General features: G+C 42.0%; 1 long non-coding RNA gene across 27 annotated transcripts in view; it reads left to right on the forward strand.

Moving 5' to 3' along the window:
- Window positions 1–9,685, forward strand: part of LOC133388792 (uncharacterized) — an 87,956-nt gene extending 78,271 nt beyond the window's left edge. For 25 of the 27 annotated variants that reach the window (XR_009763912.1, XR_009763909.1, XR_009763920.1 and 22 more), the window contains one exon: window positions 9,040–9,685. This is a non-coding gene — a long non-coding RNA (uncharacterized LOC133388792). Of the gene's footprint in view, window positions 1–1,284; window positions 1,645–7,594; window positions 7,804–9,039 lie in introns of those variants that run through there. The other 2 variants (XR_009763910.1, XR_009763929.1) reach the window with 2 other exon arrangements.
- The last annotated feature ends 8,245 nt before the right edge of the window (window positions 9,686–17,930 follow it).

The following is a 17,930-nucleotide window of genomic DNA, read 5'->3' on the forward strand; positions in this document are numbered from 1 at the left end:
GAAATCTCTAGCTAACACACTCCCCTTTCATGCTGATTGGCTTCTAGGGACATCTGTTGTAGAAGAAGGCACACACGGGAAGGAGTGAGGGGTGTGGAGATGATGACAGAGGGCAAGCAAGTGAAGGGGTGTGGCTATGAGAGGGTATGGCATGACTATCATGAAGGGACCCTGCACTCCTGAACTTGTCACTACATTACCGTTTAAGACTTACATGTTCACAGAGAAGGCCCTCTATCTTGTCTACGCTGTAGAATCTAACTTTGGAATTATAGTATATGGACAGTACTATTTCTGTGGCTTAGTATGTCATCTGTTATCAAGGCTTTAGATGATTTTCCACAGCTCCATAGGGCACTCATTGTATTATAGCTAGAAGAAGTATATAATAAATCCCTCCCACTCCACCATTATGCCTAGAGGTGCTATTGGTCCCAGGCTATGGTCTGAAGGCACATGAGGCCACCACCTTGCTGAAGCTAAGCAGGTCTGGGTCTGCTCAGTGCCTGGATGGGGGACTGCCTGGGAACCACATGTATGCCACCTGTCGTGAGCCAAGCAGGGAGGGGGCGGTTAGACAAGGGCAAAATAGAGGATGAGGACTTGGACTTGGAACCTGGGGATGGGGCAGACAGCAGGATGGACTCTTGGGGCACCCCAGCCCCCATCTTGGATAGCTCAGCCCCCTCAGTTCCTGACGCCCCCTCGGGGGAAGCGCCACCTGGTGTGTCTGATACTCTCCAACTGGACATGCCACTGCTGCTAGAGAATCAACATTGCACATCAGATGTTTCCCAGCTGAGCACTGCCCAGTTTTCCCAGCCTGAACTGACATCTAGTAGCTCCCCTTTGTCAGAAGGGGAAGCTGAAACTAAACCACCTTTGCCTTGCACTCAGAGGTGTTTAAGGTGGGAAATTCAACAGACTGAGCTGAGGAGGAGCCTTCATTTGCCTGCGAGATCCAAGCCTACTTAAGGGGACTCTGGGGGGAATCCAGTTGCTGAGTCAATGTCTTAGAGCCGTGAGGTCATGCTTAGTCAGGGTTGGAGCAGTGCAAAGTTCCTAGAAAGAGTAGTTAGGTTAATGAGGCGAACTGCTTTGGATGTATCTATTACTTTAATAAAAAGAGAAAAAAACCACAGCCAAGTCTGAGCCAGGTTACCTCGACTTCGGGCAGGACACCACCTTGGGTTCCATGGTGAAATAAAGGCAGGGTATAAATGTAACAAATAAATAAAACTTTATTGGGTGGAGAAGATAAAATCCCCTTTCCTGTTATAACAGATCTATGGACAAAAGCATAAAGCAATCAGGTGGTCCAACTACTGTTTTTACTGAGAGGACAAACTTAAGAAGGCAGATGGAAAAAACACACAATCAATCCAGTGTTCTGACTCAGACCTTTTTATGAAGGACACAGGCAAGCACATCATGATCCCACCATTAAAAGAACTGAGCATGTAAATGGTACATTGATGTAACTTGTGTAAGTGGTACATTGATGTAAGCCTAAAGAACAACATAATGACTTCTCTACACACTCATTCTCCAAAAAGGAATAAGGTCAAGTATAATAATAGGCTAAGAAACAAACTCTTGTCAGATCTAGTCCAATATAGGATATATTCTTTCATTTGCACAGCATTAGGGTTTTGTAAATTTATACAAATTAACAATAAAATAAGTTCAGAGCCTTCTAAACTATCATCTGAATTCAGATAGTTCAAAAGTCATTCCCTATAAACATTTTTTTCAAATAAAATTAAGAGAAAGCCCTGAAGTGAATAGTACTGTTAAAATAACCCACATTTTATTCTATAGTGAGTCAAACACTTGTATTTATATGTTCGGGGGGGGAGGGGGGAAGGCACCAGTACATAAATTCCTTGCTTTTTTGACTGGAAATATGTATGATGATGTTTTGGTGGCAAAATGGTTGCCAATGTAGCATGTCAAACAGCCTCAAAAACAGCTTCATATTTGTATATCCACTGCAAGTTCTAGTCCACTCCTTTTAGTTCAAGTAGAAATGTTACAGTGGAGGTGGAACTGTCAGTGTCATTTGCTGAGACACCATCTAAGGCTGATATCTGCCAAATACAGCAGCAACATTTATTTATTTATTTATTAGATTTTTATACCGCCCGACTAGCATAGCTCTCTGGGCGGTGTACAACGAAGTGCAAAAATATACAAAAATTCCATAATAAAATACAACAACAATGTAAAAGAAGAAGAAAACTAAAAGCAATTACAACACATGTTAAAACTAAATTTAATTAGATTAAAATGCCTTAGAAAAGAGGAAGGTTTTGACTTGGCGCCAGAAAGCCAGTAACGTCGGCGCCAAGCGCACCTCATCAGGGAGACTGTTCCAAAGTTCGTAAATAGTCAGTGAGAGGAGTTATTTTTAAAGATAGCTACAAAGTGGAATATCTTTTAAAAAACAATAATTAAATAGAATAGATGCCATTTAGGAATCAAATGTTAAGAATTAAATGGGATTATGACTAGGTTAATATCTTCCCTGTTGTAGGAGTCAAGCTGCTATTTGTCCAACAGGGCGAAGCAATGCTGGTATAACAAGCTATGCAGGGAAGCTATATGTTTTGCTCCATGAACAGATAAGACCTTTGGAAAAGGGATATTATTAGGGAAAACAGTGTGTGTGGGAGGGGATCAGGTAACTTCATTTCCCACAGTGTCCTGATTTGATACAGCTGCTTAATATCAGAGAAGTTTTGGATGGCTGGATTTCAATAGATGTAGATCAATCTAACAACTATATAAAGGGAAAAAATGGCTTTCAGTTCAGCCAGGTTGAAAACTTACTTTTTGGGGGTTTTGTGCATAGCACACATGCATGCCATCAACCAAGATGGCAGTGGAGGCTTCAGCCCCTTAGGAAAACCTTGGCTGCCATCTTGGTTAATGGCAGTGCTGCACGCGCAGCTGCAAAACACAGGAGAGAAAGATAGGTGGAGTGAGGAACGGGCGGGCAGTGCGATCCACGGTAGCGTGTGCCAGGGCCCGGGGCAGGCTTTCAACAAGGCTTCCATTGTGTATCTAAGAAAGGCTGCTTTCACACCTGGGGCTGATTGCATTAGTTTAACAGATTGAAAAGGTGGGACCGACCAGGCTTCGGACCACCTGGAACAACCTCCTGGGACAGCATTCTGTTGATGCAATACCCCATGAACATGCCATTCTCGCATTGCAGGATGTCTAGGGACTGGGCTAGTGGCCCCATGATCTCTGTATATTCCTGCACCACTGCAGTCTCAGCAGCTGTGATCCTGGACAAGGAGCACTGGTCCATTATGGCGTTCACTTTTAGTGGCACAGTTGACAGGAGCTCATGTAGTTGCTTCAGTGCATCAAAGGTGGAATTCCACCTGGTCTTGTTCAGTACCTTCAGATACACACCACATTGTGCATGGATGTACTCAGCAATCTGTGCTGACTGGTTCTGCTTGGACCACAACTTGCTGCACTTTCCCATCAAGGAATGAAAGTGCTTCTTGAAAGAACCAAGAAGACTACTTTTGGAGTTAGAAAGCATGGCCTCTTTGTCTTGTGTTGCCACAAGGTTGAGGGTGTGTGGCTAGCACATCTGGTGTGGTGGTGAAACAAAATCTTCTCCTGAGTCTGCAGCTTCTTCTTCTGCCTCAGGTCCTGTGTCCAGGATCTCACAGATGAGCACAAACTCCACCTCAGCCTCCTCCTCCTGATTATCACCATCATTGTCATTTGCACAGGTGTCTGCAGCTTCTGCTGGTCCTTTGGCCATGAAAACTTTGAACGCTTTCACAAAGTTGGAGCCATTGTCTGTAGTAGTGTGCATAACTTTGTTGTGAAAATCCTGTACTGCACATGCACATCATGCAATGCTTTTGCAAGGACATCATATGTATGGCACCCCTTCAGATGCTTGCAAGCCAAGGCCCCGACCTCACATTTCAGGGTAGTTGGGTTGATCCAGTGGGCTGTTACCCCAAAGTAACTCTTCTTGCCATTGGTCCAACAATCTGCAGTGGTTGCTATATATGCCACAGCACCCATTCGGTTTGCAAGAGTTTCTCTCAATTCTGTCTCTTAGAGTCTTGGCACATATGATGGTGAGATCTTTTGGGAGTCTAATGTGAACCAGACTAATGAATGATGGTTTGTCCACAGTCTGAAGGGGTAATGTCTCCTCTACAATGAAATCAATGATTTTCCTGTTGAGATTGATCTGGGTGACAGCCTCCCTGCCAGATCCCTGCCTCTTAAGGGTTGTGTTAAGGGTTAATTCCTCTGACACACTAAAGCACCTCCTTGAGGGCCATCCTTGAGAGTTATCTACTGTTTTGATTAAGCACCGCCATCTTACAACGGATGTCTATGTCCACCATCTTAGTAATATAATCTGTTTATGTACTATGGCCGGAAGCATGACTCAGGGAATACACTGGTGGAACCTGTTATGAGGTATCAAATATTTGGAATTTTTAATCTTTGATTCATCTCAGTGAACCAGACTTTGAAAAGGCCTGCAACAGCAAAGATTCCTGGGAGACAGCCCCTCTGTGACCTCTGAGTACATATCTTGCAATGCCTGAAGGTATAGACTTCCTGACTCATGGAAATTTGGATTTGTCACCCAGTAAGAATAGCTCCTTTCAAACTAGGTGTTGTGCATTTCTAAGCCTTTGGAGAAGACAGGATAAACTCCTGTCAAACAAAGAACCTGTTTTACGCAAGGATTATGATAATCTTAACCTTGGGGAATCATCAGGAATCTACAGCAGGGAGATCACACCTATCATCTGGGAACTTATCAGGAAATGAGTGGGTTCCCACCTTGCTGATCACATTTACATTGGGTTTACTTTGGGGTCAGTTTTAGTTAGAAAAAGCTATAAAACATGAGGGGTTGAGAGGGGAAGTCAGTTCCTCTTCTGGGGGGCTGCAACAACTGCTTTTCTTATCAATGCACGCTAGCATCTTTGGGACAATTTCAGAGCTATGGATTTGGGTGAGAACTTTCAAATCTGGCGCTGGTTACAAAGGGCGGAGCTTTTGCTCATTGGGCTAGATACAAAAGTCTCTCTCTCTCAGCTTTAGGCTGGCAGCAACTCTCCAGGAAAGGTATATGCAACTATCTGGGCCTTTTTCCTTCCCTTTTTTCTTTCTTTCTGTGTGGGTGAGCTTAATGTGAAAGTGTTTATAGGGCTAGTCTCTTTGCTTTAGTCTATCCAGTGTTGCTGAATGAATGAATGAATAATAGTTAGAAAACTACTCATTGTTAACTGCAATTGTATACTGCAATATTTTTTTCCTTGTTCCTTCTCTTAATAAAATCACTCTTTATTTTACTTTCAGTGTATGTGCTATTGGGTTAAGGGTAAAATTATACATGCTCTGGGGGTGACGTGCGGCTAACTCCAGCAAAAGATCCTATTGCTCTCTTTTTGGGGACTTGGATTTCTAGTGAGCTACGCTCATGAGGAAGTTCAAGGTCCTGTCGTAACAAACCAGTTCAATGTAACACACTGTAATATTACCATATATGGAATTCCTACTGTAAGCTTCCTGTAAGTTGTTTACTGAAGGGTATAAATATTGGGGGAACGAGACAGTCTGGGTCGACCGCACTCACTCTGAATTGCTGGTGTGAGTGCTTCCTTTTTAATAAACTATTTTTTAAGTTTTTATCCTAAACTACTGTTAGTGTCTTGTTTGGCCAGAGCAAGAAACAAACATTATTTTCTCACAACAGTTGTCTGCTGCTGTGTCAGCATTTTGGAAGGAGAGGCATCATGCATTGGTTCAGGATGGCCAAGTCTCCTTGCCTTTATTGCATCTTCAATTGCTCTCAGCTTCTCAGGGTGTACCCTCTGAGGAAGAAGATGAACAAAGCCTGAATCGAAGAAAAAATGGAAGAGGCACTTCACAATATAACATAAATAGACAATGGACACTCTTTGAGGACCTGAATTACAAAGGCTCACTTTTAGTGAAAAAACATTTAGTTTCTTCACATTGGATGAGGAGGAAATAGCTGATCTTAGAGTTTTGATCCTTGGAAGGCAGTAATTGCATCTTAGCGACCAGGGGAGCCTCTATGATAGACTTGATGTTTGTCTCACAAGAGCTATTCCCTCTGGTTGATTGGTATAAGGTCAAGCTCCGACCCGAAAGTGATCACTCCCCGATAACCATGACACTTTCTTGGAACAGTGGACCTCTTTTCTTAACACAGCAAGCTTTTGACTCAAATGAGGTAATCATACATCCCGCCCGGGTAAAATGGGTACCTAAACTCGAGAAGGAGATACAAAGCTGCTTAATTTTGCCTGAACTATTAGCCAAAAAAACTCAATTGCTGACAACATCCCATGCCATTGAGGTATATAACTGTTTCCACCATATATTGAGCAAAATTCGGGAAGTGATGGCCAATAATTCCAATAAATTTAAGAACAATCCAGGCAGTATAGTTTATAAAACAAAGACATGGTTTGACCAGGAATGCTTCGTAAAGAAAAGACAACTTATGGCCAGTCACTTTACCTATAAAAATGCTAGGTCGCAGCAAAATTTGGATATATTCTGTGAGACAAGACAGCAATTTAAAAGCTTAATAAAAAAGAAAAAAAACATTTAGCATTAAAACAATCATGGCAAAGCCTGTTGCAGGCCTCCAAGTTAAAAAACCCAACGTTATTTTGGCAACTAATAGCTCAACAATGGCCTAAACCAACATTTAAGCTCGATTGTGCAATCGCACCCACTGAATGGGAAATTTATTATACTAATTTATTTCAACATTCTAGTATTAGTCTATTGAATTCACCTAATTCTCCAAAAGATATCCCAGTCTGGCCACCTGTGATAATCAAAGAAGTTCTTGAACTTATAGCCAACTTAAAACCTAATAAGGCCCCAGGCCCAGATTGTATACCTCCAGAAGTCTTTAAGACAAATGCCGAGTGGTGGGCCCCAATTCTTGCCATACTGTTTACTACGATAAACACTACGATGCAAATCCCTGATGGCTGGGGATCCACAATTATAATACCTATTTATAAGAAAGGTCCCCACTCGGACCCAGCCAATTATAGACCAATTAGTCTAGTCAATATAATAAGTGAATTGTATGCTGGTTATCTCTACAATAAACTATTAGATTGGACAAATCAAAAAGAAATACTAGCACCAGAACAAGCAGGTTTTCGATCTGGACGCTCAACCCTCAAACATGCGCTTGTCCTTCAGCATCTGGCATTTAAGTACAGTCGTAAAAAGGGTGGCGCCCTTTATGCTGCTTTCATAGATCTTAAATCAGCATTTGACCTAATATTAAGGACTAGACTTTGGTCTAAATTGACTGAATTAGGTATTGACAGTCGCCTATTAAGGCTGATACAGGGGCTTTATGAAAATACACATTTGCAAATTTGTTGCAATAACAAAGGGCATTTAACAAACCCAATACCAATTTTTAAAGGGGTGAAACAAGGTTGTATACTGTCGCCATTACTATTTAACATCTATATAAATACAGTAGTGGAAAGCTTGGCCCTCACTCATTCACATCTCCCTAATCTAGCTGGCTTTCCAAGACCTTGCCTCCTCTACACGGATGATATAGTTCTTCTATCTCTAACACCTATTGGTATGAAAAGATTGCTGAGGTCATTTGCTTCCTTCTGTGAGAGGGAAGAATTAGTAATCAACTATCAAAAAACAAAGGTCCTGATCTTTACAAGGAAAAGATCAAACCATGTATGGAGAATCAACAACCACTGCATAGAACAGGTAAAAGTCTTCAGATACCTAGGTATTCTTTTTCAAACATCTGGCTCTCAGCTAATGCATTTTAAACATTCTATTCTAAATGCTAAATGGACAATTAAGGCCCTATTAACATTTTTCTATAATAAGGGTGGTCAATCTGTGCCACCCATTATAAAAATATTCATAGCAAAGGTTATCCCCCAATTAATGTACGGAACCCAAATAAATACTGATGAGAATGTTTCAATTCTAGAATCTGTTCAGAATTCTTTTTTAAGATATATACTGGGAGTACCTACATGTGTACCTAGTTATATATTGAGATTGGAAGCTGAACTCCAATCCATTGAATCCCTTGCCTGGCAAATGAAAATATCATTGTGGTTGAAGTTATTATTCAACCCGAATGGATTGGCTTCACATGTTTTAACAGATACCCTCCATTCTCCTTGGGTGGACTCTATACTTGACAAAATACACACTTTGGGATTCTCCTTACCTCTTATTATACAGATGGGACCTGAATTAGCAGGGTCAACAATTAAACAGTGCCTCAAGGACATCGATTTTCAGCACCACCTAATGCAAATTAAAAATCATAGATATAACCCAAAATTTTGTACTCTAATGCCATATCTATCTATTCTAGAATTACCTAAATATAGAAGAGCGTTTACTCTACTTAGGCTAAATATCTTGCCTTCCGCTCTCTTAGAGGGCAGATATAATAAGATCCCTTATGCTGAAAGGATGTGCCCCTGTGGAGCGAAGGAGATAGAAACTAACGAACATGTACTATTTCGCTGCTCTTTTTCTCGGGATCTAAGACATCAACTAATAATACCCATTTTAAAGACTTTACCTGGCAGGACCGAAAGATTTTATGTGGACTATTTGCTAGGGGATTTTACACCCCAGGTTACCCTAGTTATGGCCAAATTTAGTGCCGTGGCAATTCGCTGGTGAAAATTGTGTGTGCCTTGACTAGTTGTACTTTTAAAGATTTATCCATATATTTTAAATAGCCAGTTTTGGGTATTCTCCTTTTGTATTGTTGTTGTATGATGTTTTTTATTTATAACTGGTCATTGACTGTAATAATAATAATAAATTCAATACATCTTACAACGACATTTCTCCCACTCTTGCTCACAAATGTACAAGCTTTCTCAAAGCCAAACCATAGTACTTGCTGTTCTGCAGATGTGACTGTTGGCAACCGGCACTGTTTCATGTTGTCCTCCTCCTCATCCACAGGGCCTCTGTGAACTTCACTTTCCAGTTTCACCTCCTCAGGATCAACGAGCTGTGACTCAAGTGGCTGCACCAACTGGCTGTTGCTCTCAGCAGCAACAACAACTGAAACAGGCTTGTCTGTAATAAATAAGAGAGATTTAGATAATGCTCCTATATGGGTGAACTTCAGCTGTGATGCCATGTGAAGTGTGCCCCCATCTTTTCCCCACCCTGCAAGATCCCCCCAGTCAGAGTGGAAGTAAGCAGGCCAATAGCACAATTGAAAGAGATCCTCTTTGCATAGTTTTTGGTCACTGAATAACCCTGCCTGAGCCAGTCGCTCAGCCTAACCTACTACCTCACAGGGTTATTGTGAGAATAAAATGAAGAGGGGGGAGAGCCATGTACAATGAATTGAGGTAGGATTTGAAGGTGATGATTATGATGATAAAAAATATGCAGCATTTCAAATTAATTCTGCATGAGAAACATTCCATGCCAAACGTGGAACACCAAGGAGGAGGTATAAAATGTAGGCAAAACTACTTTTGACAAAATGCCATTTATCCTTTATATCTATCTATATATAATTAGTAATAAAGCTGAATTATGTATGTAAAGCATTTTTTCTCTTTCCCTTTTCTTTTTTATTATTTTAGTACTACTTTGTCATTTTCTTTTCCTTAATAAACATTATTTTAAAAATATTAATAATGATGATAATTAATTCTGCACAAGCCTCTATGCACTATTATAAAATAGCCTATAGTGTGTGTGGGGGGGGCACAGATGGTTTAATGGGTTTGTTTTGGAACTTTGGAAGGAACTATATGCAACAACCTTCCCCTGCCAGCAACTAAGGCACTCGTGGGGTTTGCCTGCCCAAGGGAGGAGGGGAGGGACACAGAGGCCACCACTCATAACTTCATGTGCCAAACCAAATGCAACCCCCTCTCACTCTCTCTTCCAGCCAGCTAGCATTGTGGCTCACACACACCCAGACCAACATTTCCCCCTGTGATACAAAAAAGAGTGGCAGGAGCAGCTTCCCTCACAGCCTCGCTCACACACCCAGACCAACACTCCCCCCTGCGATGCAAGAAAGGGTGGCAGAAGTGGCTTCCCTCATAGCCTTGCTCAGTGCAAGTACACACACACACTCTTCCAGCTAGCTAGCATTGTGGCTCACATGCACCCAAGCAACCTGCATATAAATAAGTTTAAGCATTTCAGATGGAGCAAAGTAGCCATGAAGGCGGCGAACAAGAAAGTATTCACACACACACCATCATCACTCACCTCCACAGTTCTTCATCTCCATTCTGCTGCTGCCTCCTTCGCCTCCTTCATCCACGATCTCCGGCTTTCTCCGTCCACTTCTTTCTTCTCTACCACCATCCAGTTTTGAAGCATTTCTCTCTCTCTCTCTCTGCTTCACGACCATCTCACTCTCCACCTCCTCCCTCGTTGCTTCCTAACACCCACAGAGCACAAGGGAAGAGTGATGCTGCACAGAAGCCCATTATGAGCCACATGACTTTCATCCACCAATCAGAGGAGCAGAACACTTCCCCTGCTCCCCCCCAAGTAACGCCACAAAGTAACACTGGTACCCACTCGTTACTGAAAAAAGTAATAAATTAGAAGTAATTTGTTATTTGTAACAAATTACTTTCAGGCTCTGATCTGTACCTACTTGATGTATTAAAGCATCATGGTATACAATGTGGTAAATAATGGTAGGTTTAAAATTACACAGGAAACACTGGGAATTGCTAAGAATATGCCACCATATGGACAATAATCTCTACACAGTGTTGCCTTTTGTTTTCAAATGATGAAGAAAACTAATCAAACATGCAAACAAAAATGCAGAACAATGTTTATTTAAAAAAGATGTAATTAGGTCATTTGCAGCATCTGGCTTTTCTGTCTTTATATAACCTAATTTCTTTTTTTCTCTCCTTTTAATTAATGAGGTCAGAGTGACTAAAAACCATGTCAGTTTATATTCTAGCACAGGTTTTGTAGTAATGTGTTATTTTATTTGCATAATTAATAGAAATAGCTTTAGAAAGCATGTCTTAACCTTGTTGTTTAGTTTCAACAAAATAATTTGTGACACTGTCCATTATCATTAACCAAAAATATGTAATCATGGATAATCTAGCTGGTCATATTGAAGGGATTGATCTAAAAATGAGAAACCAAAAGCAGATTACACAGCTCATTTCAGTGTGATCTGGAGCTGCTAAAGGAGATGTACAATTGATTACAAGCCTCATTTATTTCTTTATAGTAAGCTACTGTGAAAATAATATTGAGACTTGCTGTGGGCCACACATTCAGTACTTCTCTGTTGTCATTTGGACATGAAAATGCAAAGGAAAGAAAGATAAATTATGAGAATAGCCACTTGTTTTAGTACCGCTTGAGGGTTGAACTGATGGCCAAGGTTGAGATCCCACAGAGTTATGCATACATAAATTGTTTTGAAAATGGTGGGATGCACTTTTGTGTAGCTTTGTGTAGGGTTTTGGGCAGGGTGGGATTAGGTTAGCTTTGGTGGGTGAATTGTTATTTGGAGAATGAGCTGTGCAGTGTGAAGGAAAAGCTGGGTTTTAGTCCTACACTAGACTATGTGTTTTGTTTCACTCATCTCTGTATAATTTCTGTTTTCAGCTGTGTGAGCTACTGTTTGGTCCCACTTTGGCTGAAAAGTGGGGTATAACATGAATTAATGAACATATAGTGTCCTTTTATTATGACTAAAAGTTCCCATGTCGCCATACTAAGAACTGTTAGCTAGGGCTGAGCCAGAACTTTTCACAAAAAATTGCCTTTAAATGAGTTAAGACTTAGCACTGTTCATAATTTGTCTAAATACACACAGAAGGGAGAGCTGGATCACACCCACTGTACCCATTCCCTATTCAGGTTTGGGGGGTTGTCTGAAGGAACCTATGAATATACAGACTGCATACATTTAGATGGCATGATCAGGAGAACCTGACTATTCATTGATTCCCCAACTGTGCGGATAGACATTTTGTAGAGAACAGTTTGTAAGTAGACAGAATCTTTCAGATATTCCTCTGAACAAGTGTAGGGAACAGAGGTCAGTAGACACAATTCCATTCCCCTTCTATGTAGATTCACATGGGCAGCTGAAAAGTGCTTTTTAGATGGAAAAAGTTTATAACTGATGCTAAAAAATGTCATAGGGGCAGGCCCTAGTGATGTCTTTAACCATGATACATTAAGCATCAACCACAGTTGCTTCAACCACAGAACCATACCACTAAAAAAAATTCTGATTGGAAATTTAGATAGAAATATTAGCTAATTCAGGGTGTTTCCAGGTCCAGCTGATGTGATGGGGTCATTCCTTCTCACCTGCTTAGACAGCCTAGGTAAGGGACGTTTAATCTAGCCTACTTGCTTCTGGCAAGAAGGCTTTAAGTGTCCTCAGGCCAGTCTGGTCACCAGAAAGCCATTGTAGGAAGAAAGCATAGTGTTGTGGAGATGTTAGATGGGAACACTCAGTAGTAAAGATGGACACCCTGAAGGCTGCAATTCTAAACACACTTACTAAGGGACTAAGCCCTCAACAGGACTTAACTCTGAGTAGATATTGTTAGGATTGTGCTGTTGGTAAGGCTTGACTAGAGATCCTCTGCAATGATATCCATATCAAAGAAGGGTTGGAAACACCCTGCCTGGAATGCCCTGCCTGCCTTTTAACATGGCTGCTCCAAACGTCTTTACAGACTTGGCCCTTCACTGCAGAGAGAGGTTTGAGACATGAGTAAGAGTTAAGAAGATTCTCTACTCTTTCCTGCCTACTCTGTGGGCTGCTATAAACTCACTGACAGCCAACCCAATTCCAGTGAGTAATAACTGACAGAGAGAAAACACACATGGTTTGGTCTACCTTTACAGGCAGTAGATTGGGAACACCAGCAATTGAAGCCACACTTCCCAGTATGTGAATTCTCTTTTACCACTATTGGGCAAGAAACAAACGATCATGCAAATAACAAGGTGCATCATCAGTGGGTTTAAGGGGGTTGAGCTGACCACATGCAACCACTGTTGTTGCTTCTATGGATGTAAGGGAGTAAGGTCAGAGGTAAATGAAATGCAAACAGAAAAAGAAAAACAAGACAGTGATGAATTCCTAAATGCAATACCATTTCAACCACAACAAGATACCTATGAGTAAGACAGAAAACTCAACATCCCACAACCAATCAGTTCCTAACCAAAATTAAAAAAAAATCTGGCAGTCAGCCAAGGTCACAGAAATCCCCATGCAGCACAACCTTACCCAGGGGCTGCACTGAGTGCAGAATGCTGCGGCTTGATTGCTGACATGAGTGAGACCCTATCAGCACATAATACCTCTGCTCTGAAATCTGCACTGGTTGTCGATTTGCTACCAGGCCAAGTTCAAGGTGTGTTTTCCATGTTACGGGTTCCACATAGTACTTGTTCTGCTCTTGTATGAAATCGATCCTGTAGTGTGGCAGTACCTACGCTTTGGGACTCCCTGCCTGTTTACATTAGGCAGGCGCTTCATTGTACTCATTTTGACACCTGTTAAAAACATTTTTGTTTAGGCAAGCCTACTGAGGCTTGTAGAAACTATTATGTCTTTTATCTGTTTTTAACTCATTGTTGGTTTTATTATTTTGAATGTTTTTAAATACCTGTGCTTAACTGTTTTTGCCAATAATTTTATTGTTTTAATTCCTTCTATAAACTGCTTTGAGATTTGTTTGTTTTTTACAATAAAGCAGTGTATAAATGTCGTAAATAAAATAAATAAATAAATTGTGGAGCCTCTGTGGCCCTTGGGAAGGTGACAGCAGGGCATGAAGGAAATAGTCCTCTCTTGTTGCTTTCAAGCAACTGGTACCCAGAGACATACCTGACGGTTTCATACAGCCATCATGGCTATTGGCCATTGATAGACAACCTCAAGGAACTTGTGCAATCCCCTTTTAAAACGTCAAAACTAGTGGCTTTTTTAACAATGCCTTTTCCCAAAAAATAAGGTTGCAACCCTGCCCACCCTTCCCATGTTATGGCTGAGGGTGGGGGGAATTTCAAATGGCATGTAGTTGCCTCTCTGCTGGACAGGTGGAGGCCCCAGTTTTATCCTAGTTGGTAGAAAGATTCTGTTGGCAGTTCTCTTTGCAGTGGGAGCAGGCGGTGCGTTTGTAGCATATTATGCTACAATATATATTGTACATAATATATATTGCATATTATGAGGCAGTATGCTTCTGAACAGGGCTGGAGCCAAAGGGTGGGCAGGTCAGGCCTTGGCCAAGGGCCCCAGTGGCCCAGAGGGTCCCCTGAAGGGTCCCCTTCTGTGATCCTCAGTAGGGTTGACTCCTGACCCTGCTGCAGATTGCAGAAACAGAGCTCCCAACCCCCCCTACATACCGTGTGGGCCCGTGGTACCTGCCCACTCCACCTACCTCTCCTCCCTTTCTGTGAATGCCCTGTGCCCTGTGTGCACAGCTGCTATCAACCAAGATGGCAGCAGAGACTTCTCTAATGGGTTGATGACCCTACTGCCATCTTGATTGATGGCAGGTATGTGTGCGTGTGCAGTGCAGCATGCATGCATGCCATCAACAAAGATGGCAGTGGGGGTATCAGCCCCTTAGAGAAGCCTCCACCACCATCTTGGTTGATGGCAGCGACCTGTGTGCCCAGCGTGCAGGCTTTCATAGAAAGAGAGAAGAGGTAGTTGGAGCAGTCCTGCACGGTCTGTGGGGGGGGCTGGGAGCAGGGGGCCTGTTGCAGGCTGGTGCCCAAGGGCCCAGTCACAGCTGGCACCAGCCCTGCTTCTGAATACCAGTTGCTGGAAGCTGCAGGAACGGAGAGTGCTCTTGTGCTCGGGACCTAATTGCAGGCTTCCCAAAGGCATTAGGTTGGCCACTCTGAGAACAGGATACTGGACTAGATGAACTAGATTGATCATGTTCTTATGCTCTTAAGCAGTAAGCCCCTAAATGAAGCATTTCAGAGCAGGGCAGGGTACTGGTAGCTTTGGATCTGCTGGATCAAGATTCCTGAAAGGGTGGGCCTACAAGCAATGCTAGCCAGGACCTGGCATAGTGGAAAAGCTAAAACAAAGAAACAGAAATGCTGTGCAAGCCAGCAGGGCTTGGGATGCAGCAGAAGATCTGCCATGTTGGTCCTCCCTGACTCCTCATTAGGATTGCTATCTGAACATCCAGATGATCTGTTTTAAATTGATACAGACATTCATTTTAGGAGAGTGAAGCTTTCACACTTAGGTAGCATAGTTATGCCAAAAAGTAATTAAATGTAACAAAAAGACTACTTTCTCATTTATTTCTATAAACCCCAGGAAGCAGAAGCTTGAGGGATTTTCACCCCTGTTGTAAACATTGGTTGTGCAGCCTTCTCTTGCAAAGGCAAGAAAACAAACAGCATCAGTGATTTGCCAGTGTTGCTGTTGTTATGTGCCTTCAAGTCAATTACGACTTATGGCGACCCTATGAATCAGTGACCTCCAATAGCATCTGTTATAAACCACCCTGTTCAGATCTTGTAAATTCAGGTCTGTGACTTCCTTTATGGAATCAAACCATCTCTTGTTTGGTCTTCCTCTTTTTCTACTCCCTTCTGTTTTTCCCAGTCTTTTCTAGTGAATCATGTTGTTCCATTTCTTGCGTCACAATTTCTAACTTTCCCTGGTTCATGCTTCTCGCATTCCATGTTCCTATTGTGTACGTTGTACAACTCCAGACTCTCCTTTCACATCTGTGCACATCAGGCTTCCATTCAGCTTTCACCCATTTGCATCATTAGTTGCGGAGCTACTCGTACATATCCATTGTTCTTCCCCAGTAGCTCACTGAGTGCCATCCGACTTGGGGGTCTCATCTTCCAGCACTATCCCATGTTGTATTTTGGATAATCTATTCATAGGGTTTTCATGGTAAGAGGTATTCAGAGGTGGTTTACCATTGCCTTCCTCTGAGTCTGGATGCATCTTAGTCTGGTGTCTCAGCTTTGACCATTCCACCTTGGGTGACCCTGCTAGGAGTCTAGCCTCTTGCTCTCCTCTTCTTTGACACTCTCAAACCCCCTCACCATGTTAAGGTGTGCATCCTTGAGGAGGTTTTCCAGTGTACTTGCCTAGGGAAAGTATTTTTCTAGTTATACTAGATCAGAACAAATTACACAAATATGAATGAATAAGCCATGCCACAAATACTGCATATCTTGTTACAATAATAGGTTTGCCAGAGTACTTGCCTATAGTGACAAGATATGCAGTATTTGTGGCACTGCTTATTCATTCATATTTGTGTAATTTATTCTGATCTAGTATAACTAGAAAAATACTTTCCCTAAACAATAAGGAAATTATTTTTGAGGAAATTATCAATTTTAGTCAATACTAGTGATTTGCTTCAGTTGATAAACAGTGAGAAAGATGAATAATTTTTAAGATGTTACAAGTTTCCACAATCTGTCTTCTCTGCAAAGGAACAAGCTCAAAAATGCTAATTTTAACCTACAGGGTCATTTGCTCAATATATATTCAAAGTTGATTTAAGAGTGTTGCATGAATGAAAAATCATCTCTGCATGGTGCTGACCTACATTACTCGAAAAAAAATAAGTAGAATTGTTTTATTATGCATTTGATTATACAAGAAACTCTGATCTCCTCCAGGCCCAATTCTGCTCTTGAACAAATCCTAATTTTAATTAAACTGTGCATATCCTCAGAATAACAGAGCAGTTCTAAACCCTGCCCAGGGAACGGTGGAGTGATCATTGCATTCTAAACCCTGCCACTCGCACTGGCCAGGATGAAAGGTGGGAAGGTGTTTTTCCTTCTTTTCTGCTATACCATCTCCAGACTGGTGCAGCTGAGGTGCCTGAAGATTGGGGCCCTCAGGATTTGCAGAGCTTTGGGAAAAGTGATGGTGGTAGCTTCCTACCTTGCTGGCCTCCACAGTGGCAAAGTCTCCCTGCTAGCAATGGCATGGGTCAAAGGCTAGAATTGCACTCCATGCCCGATACCTGTACCAGCAAATACATGTTTATGCTTGTACTGGGAACAATCTATCTACACTTACCTGAAAGTAAGTTCTATTGAACTTGGTGGGGCTTGCTTCTGAGTAAACAAGCATGCATAGGGTTTAATTTTATTTATTTGATTTGTATCCAACTCTATCTGTGCATAATTTCTCTGCTGCAGCAGAAGCCCCTCTGTGTGCATAGGAGTTTGTGCATGCACAACTGGCTTTTTCAGTGTATTGCTGCTTCAACAGTTAATCCCACACGAAATCATCCAGATGTAAATGGATCCTATAAAGAGAATCAAAAGCTCAATGGAGCTCTGCAAAAGGCAGGACTATCCCATCATTCTGCCTAAAAGCAAATTTGGGTAGTTCAGTACATATCTGTTTGGAAGCAAAATGGGGCCATCCCAAAAGAATGTTGGAAGATTCAGGACAGACAAAAGGAAGTACTTCTTTACTCAGCGCATAGTTAAACTATGGAATTTGCTCCCACAAGATGCAGTAATGGCCACCAGCTTGGATGGCTTTAAAAGAAGATTAGACAAATTCATGGAGGACAGGGCTATCAATGGCTACTAGCTGTGATGGCTGTGCTCTGCCACCCTAGTCAGAGGCAGCATGCTTCTGAAAACCAGTTGCTGGAAGCCTCAGGAGGGGAGAGTGTTCTTGCACTCGGGTCCTGCTTGCGGGCTTCCCCCAGGCACCTGGTTGGCCACTGTGAGAACAGGATGCTGGACTAGATGGGCCACTGGCCTGATCCAGCAGGCTCTTCTTATGTTCTTACTGTGCTATGCCTCTCTGCATCTGGAAACAAGATTGGGTGAGTGAA

This window comes from Rhineura floridana, chromosome 7 (assembly GCF_030035675.1).
Source record: "Rhineura floridana isolate rRhiFlo1 chromosome 7, rRhiFlo1.hap2, whole genome shotgun sequence".
Taxonomy (NCBI): Eukaryota; Metazoa; Chordata; class Lepidosauria; order Squamata; family Rhineuridae; genus Rhineura; species Rhineura floridana.